This window comes from Poromitra crassiceps (genome assembly GCF_964638095.1).
Source record: "Poromitra crassiceps genome assembly, chromosome: 16".
Classification (NCBI taxonomy): domain Eukaryota; kingdom Metazoa; phylum Chordata; class Actinopteri; order Beryciformes; family Melamphaidae; genus Poromitra; species Poromitra crassiceps.
Window position 1 is genome coordinate 23,315,792 of NC_139645.1, and position 6,452 is coordinate 23,322,243.

The window sequence follows — 6,452 nt, forward strand, 5'->3', positions numbered from 1 at the left end:
AAAAAAATTTTTTTTTTTTTGTTGGGGGAACTGAAAAGTACCCGGGCCGCGGCCCGGGTGGCCCGGGCGGTTCCGCGATCCCTGATTATTCCTATTATTATTTTATTCAGGGATGAAACTAGTCACCTTTAGGTGTCAGTCACCTTCTCGAACTTGTGCTGCTAAGTAAGTAAATGGTTTCTGAGTGGTTTAGTGTCTCTGCCCTGCCTGATATCGGTCACCTTTTTCCACTGTCTGAGTTCACATCTGTTGATTGTAAAAGTGTCTGAGTCAGTTTGTTACTGATCGCAGGTGTTTTACTGCGTTCACCTGCCTCTTTTCCTCTCTCTCAAAGTAACGCGCTCATAGAAAAAGATGTAACAGTGAGATAATGGCATCAGTAAAACAAACAGGGAAGTTGATGTGGGCGGGGCCTGTACTTCACAGAAGACCGACATGACGCAGTTTATTAAACCGTTAAATTAACCCAGTTTTATTCCATCTGTGTGAGACTCTGCGAGATGAGCGTCTTTCAGTCACATGACTCCTCATAAAGAGAGAAACGGTGTGTGTGTGTGTGTGTGTGTGTGTGTGTGTGTGTGTGTGTGTGTGTGTGTGTGTGTGTGTGTGTGTGTGTGTGTGTGTGTGTGTGTGTGTGTGACACGACAGAATTGTTGACCTGTTAGTTAAAGACATAAGGTGTTGATGTGACAGAAACATTTTTAGGCTGTGGACCAATTTGCTATTGAACATTTTTTGGAGACTGGGCTGACATATTCTGGTTTTCAGACAAGTGAAATGACAACATGATTGGGTTGCAGCTTCATAATCGGGGAGATTAAACTATCCCATGTGGTTTTCGCTGTGTCGTATTTCTAAAAATAATGTATTTTATAGCTCTATAGTCACGTGTGTTGAATGTTTTGACACATACCTGCTTGCACTTGCTGGCACCGCGTCTGCGACTCTGTTCTCATGCTTTGAAGTGCAGCAGCCATGCTGTCATGTTAAAATAGTTGCGAAATAACATAACCAAAACATACAGAAATATGTGAATGTCTTCCTTTAATGTGGATCCAAAGGATCACTGGGTCAGAATGTTGAAACACACATTTCAAAACTCAATATTTGCAAAGATCTCGGTTTCTAATCTTGCAGGACACACTGTCATGCAGAGTGTACCCCACTGTTTGTGTGTGTGTGTGTGTGTGTGTGTGTGTGTGTGTGTGTGTGTGTGTGTGTGTGTGTGTGTGTGTGCGTGCGTGTGCGTGTGTGTGTGTGTGTGTTTGTGTCTAGGTGCGCTCGTTGTAATTCACGCAGTGTCGATTGAAACACAGCACCCCATTGGGAAATGAGAGGGAATCTCACCATTTAGTGACCCTGAAATAAACGTATTTTCTGTGAACATTATGACTGACTGACTGACTGACTGACTGACTGACTGACTGACTGACTGACTCACCCTAAAGAGCCGTCTCTTGACCATGCTCTGTGCACGTGGTAAAAATCACAATTAGATGTTTTCACAAAATTATTCAGCCCTACTCATGAGCTGTGTGTGTGTGTGTGTGTGTGTGTGTGTGTGTGTGTGTGTGTGTGTGTGTGTGTGTGTGTGTGTGTGTGTGTGTGTGTGTGTGTGTGTGTGTCTCCTCTCAGAAGATGAGTGGTCGTGTGGAGGAAGAGGTTGGAGCAGAGCCTCCTGACAGCTCTCTGTCTGTGGAGGAGTTGGTTCTACTCTTCAGTCCTCAACATGGACCCTCAGACACAAAGTAAGATGACTGTTACACTCTAAACATTACTACTGTAATGTCATAGGGTGCAACACCTTTCCTAGTCACTACAAGAAACTTGAAAGTCTGCAAAAGAAAATAATATGAGCCATGTCATGGTCGGGGTTTAACGCACCCACACGCCCTCTGTTCCATTGTTATGGTCTCCTGAGGCTTGCCAATTTTCATCTTCACCAAAATGCTCGCTTGATGTATCAAGTTGTGTATAATCTGAATTTCAGACTGGCTGAGCTCATTCCAGTCTGCTGTCCCCTGCACACTCATAATACTAGAAATAAACATCTTATGTTTGGTATAAAAAAAGAAAAGAAGAGAAAGCTTAAATGTAGCAGCTTAAGTATTACATGCAGGGGCTCACAGATCTGGAATGAGCTCGATGACAGTAGGAAAATGTTGAAATCCATCTCCACCTCTAAGAAAGCTCTGAAAGAAAAACTGCTTGAATCTTACTTGTAATCAGGCCCGGTTTTACAGGGGTTCAAAAGCACGCATTGCACCCTCATTTTAATTGTCTGCATGCTCAGTTTAAAAGAGTGGTCATTATTAATTTTATTTTTATTTTTTAATAAATGCTGTAGCTGCACACTTACAGTTTAAACTTGAACTTTAATTGTTGTTTTTCTTTGTTCTTTGATGTGAATTTATGGCTTTTTGGCACCTATATGTAACTTTTAAGGTTGAAATAATTGTATTATCATTATATGGTCCAAATATTTCAGTAAAGCACTTGAAACACTTGAAATATTCTTGCTTGGCTGGTATCATTCTACTTGAAATGATGGTAAAATGCATTATTTTTAGTAAAATAACATGTCAAATTTTTCGGGCCGCCGGCCTTCGGCCGGCCACCCGGGTCGGCCCGTGCATGTGCACCCCTTCCTATCTAGGATGAATCCCTAGTCATCTTGTTCTGGAACCGGCCCTGCTTGTAATGAGTATCTACACCCCTCTGATAATGGAACTCTGTCATTGTATTATGTATTATGTGGTATGTATGTATGTATGGTCTATGTGTTGTATTAAAGGGCCCATATTATGCATTTCTTAATTTTGTATCATATATATGTTGTTACAATCTTGGATGGTCATATTACATATATATATTATATATATGTAATATGACCATATTATAATATATTAATATATTATATATATTATATATTATATATATAATATATATATTATATATATTATATATATAATATATTATATATATTAAACATGAGCTAAGCTTCAAATAAATAGGTGAAGGTGTTTTAATGTTACCCCCATGAACCCCCCCTCCCCCCCATGAAGTCTCGTAGACGAGAGGACATGGATTTGTGCAGATTTGTGCGAGAGCAATAGTTCTAGTGACGTCAGGTAGGACTTGTTACCATGGTGATGACAAGCCTAGCCCGGGCCGGCAGTGCGCGCGCCATAGCCTTCACCCGTCCCCCCTGCCCCTCCCTTCCCTGTTCTGACTGCTCCAGTACACTGCCGACTTGTCAACCTAACCCCGCGTCACCAGGCTCTCTCCAACCTGGCTGTGACTCCACTACTGTATGTGCATCACTACACCCTCCCTCCTCCCACCCTCCCTCCTCCTGTGGAAGCTCCGGGGGAAAATGGCGGCGATTGAGTGCCAGGCAGTCTGAATGAAATTGAATGTAACGTTCCCAATTCTATGTATTAAATAAAAAAAAAACTACCCTCAACATTTGGGAAGGCTAAGCCACACAACTAGGTCGTTATAATCGCATTTCATGCTTCGAAGGCGACTTGACGACCATGAGGACCGTGAGGACTCAATCACAGCAGGTCTCCGCTGATAGACCACGGAGATCTCTGTTACAGGCGCAGGCAGTTACGCCTCCTCCTCCTGACCGCCTGGAGTATTTCCCGGAGGGTGGGGGTTCTTAAAGGGACAGGACCTAAAACAGCGTTTCAGACAGAGGGTGAACTGAAGGGGGCAGTGAGAGCCAGTACAAGATAAACAATTAGTTTTTTTTGAACTATGAATGATGCAATAAGTTACTCTACTGGAGGCCAACAATAAAATAATAATACATTATATTAGCAAAATATGGGCCCTTTAAGCGTCATGTGATACGTGTGTTTTACGTATGTATGTTTGTCCATTGATACCTGTAGGCCTTGTATGAGATCAGGCTCCTTCAAAAGCTTGAAACAGCTTCCTGGGAGACCTGGCACACTCACATTGTAAACCTGATGATGCTGATGATTATGATGATGATGATAATGTACGGTCATGATGGCATCAGTTCTAAAGCCTATTCAGCTCCAACGTTGACTGAGCGCGCTCAGTGGGACTACACTAGGGTGACCAGACGTCCCCGATTTTCGGGGACAGTCCCCGATTTCGGTGCTCTGTCCCCGGCTGGAGCTGTCCCCGAAAATGTCCCCGATTTTGGCCACAAAGTCAAATAATAATACTGACAAGAAACTCGATAACAGAGCATTTGCGGCACCACAAAAGCCTGTCGTTGTGCAAAGTGCTGCCTGTGTGCGACAGAGTAGGCTAGATCACAGAGTAGATGTTCTCCCTCTGCCCGTGCCGTGGTTTTCCCAGGACCCAGCCGCCCGCAACTGAAGCGGCCCCAGAGGTGGCGAACGAGAGGCAGCGTCTGCTTGCTGCTTTTGCTACCGTCCTTGTTTACCGGACCCCATTCAGCGGGTTATCCATCCCAGTTGTTTTGAATAGTTAAAAGTACAGTAAAACTATCTGGTAAGTAAGTGCAGTAACGTTTTTATGTACACCAAACTCCATTGAAAAAAATGGCAATTTTTAACATGATTGGCGATGGATCATTGTTATCTAGTCATTAGCCTACTGTTCCCTAAATTGACCTTCAGCCATCAAAACTTTGATAACCCCTGGTTTAAATTAACACAATAGGTCATATTTATCTCTAGATTACAATTTTAATCATTAAAATTGCCTTTTAGTATTAACATGATTTTTTTAATTATTTTGTCAGCATTTAATATTAAATTAGCAGTTAATATGGTCATGTGGCCATTGAATACTTGAAACTGGTGAGCGACACCCTAAACTCAAGGAAAGTGTTTACTGAGGTAATAAATCACTACTGTAACGTTTTTGTTTTGTGGAAATAAATTATCCACCAGTTGGTGAGGTCAAAGAGAGAAGTTGTCCCTCTCTTCCTGCCACTCTACACAATACACCAGTAGCCTATACACCAGTAGCCTATTTCCCATGAATTACCTAGGCTGTCTAATTTGTGGTAAAATGTGCCAGATAACTGCTTCTTTTTCAATTGTTTCAAAATCACAAAGTTCTTCATAGATCTAGTCTCTTACTTTTGCTCTCAAAGTGCACCAGATTTATGCATTTTACTGTAAAATGTACACAATTTTCTACAAGCTGGGGGGGCACAGCCCCCCCTGGGCCCCCCTAGCGGACCAGAAAATGTCCCCGATTTTCATTGGAGAAATCTGGTCACCTTAGACTACACGAGTTTATAACGTGCACGTCTGCATCAAAGAGCTCAATGGGAGGGGCCATCTTTCCTCATTTGTTGCCGTGGATACCACTGATGCAAAACCTGGCATCCTGGACACTTATCAACAGACCATGTTATCAACAACTCCAGATGTCAGAAAAACTGACAATGTGCAACGTTGCAAGAAGTTGTGTGTCTTTACTAGAGCTAATGATGATATGTATCAAACATTTGTGTTTGCAGAGGTCAGCACCACAGACAGAGAGCAGAGTCTCCAGTACCCAGCTGTCTGTCTATGAAGACTGACTGGTCTAAAGACAAACCTCCAGACTTGAGTAATGAACCTGGAAAGAAAAAGAAAAAAAAGAAGAAAAGAAAGAACCAGAAAGGTAAGAGAACTGGTTAGACTGTGAGTCTCAATGTTATTATTTTTGTCTAAAATTAATTTCTAAAATTTCCACATTTATTTGAATGACAATTGGCGGACCCCCTGCAGTACCTCCACAAACCCCCGAGGTCAGTGGTGCCCAATGTTTTTACATTTCAAATCTACTTTTACATTTTTCCACAGCATCTTCCCCCACCCGCCAGGGAGCAGAGTCTCCAGTACCCAGCTGTCTGTCTATGAAGAGTGACTTTTCTATGGATAGACCTCCAGACTTCAGTAATGAACCTGGACCTTCAGACACAAGGTAAGAGGACTGGTTATACTGCAATGAGGAAATGTTATTTGATATCCTACAGCACTGATTCCCAAACTGTGGCCCACTAGTGGACCGTGGAGGTACTGCAGGTGGGTCGCGAGTGGTCTGCCAACACTCCTGATTTCCGCGGGCAATCAAATGGCTGTAGCAGGATCAGTTTTAAAGCTACAGTGGAGATCCTGTTATCAGAAGAACCTAGAAGACCTAAGGCATCCATTAGTACCAAGCATAATATGCTAGCTTGTCTGTAAGGGGTCTAAGTAACGCTCCAAACATAGGTTACATTTTGGCGAGGGAAAACTATTTCAAAGGGGTCCCCTAACCTCTCAGCTCAATTGATCTGAATCAAAATTGGTTTGGGTACCACAAGTCTCCTCTTTACAGATTAGGTAGCTTTTTTCACAGCCTAGCATTAATGGCTTGTGGATTGATTTCTTCTGTTGTTGCTCATCACATTTTGTCTCAACAAATGTGTTATGCCTGCAAATACTTCTGATGAGTAAAGGGGGGAG

The 6,452-nt window shown here is 42.5% G+C and overlaps 1 long non-coding RNA gene across 1 annotated transcript in view; it reads left to right on the forward strand.

The window, feature by feature from the left end:
* The window catches only part of LOC310791015, a 95,479-nt gene extending 89,545 nt beyond the window's left edge, over positions 1-5,934 (forward strand). The window contains exons 2-3 of the long non-coding RNA XR_014553414.1: positions 5,480-5,625; positions 5,808-5,934. This is a non-coding gene — a long non-coding RNA (uncharacterized lncRNA). The remainder of the gene's footprint in view (positions 1-5,479; positions 5,626-5,807) is intronic.
* Positions 5,935-6,452: the final 518 nt, after the last annotated feature.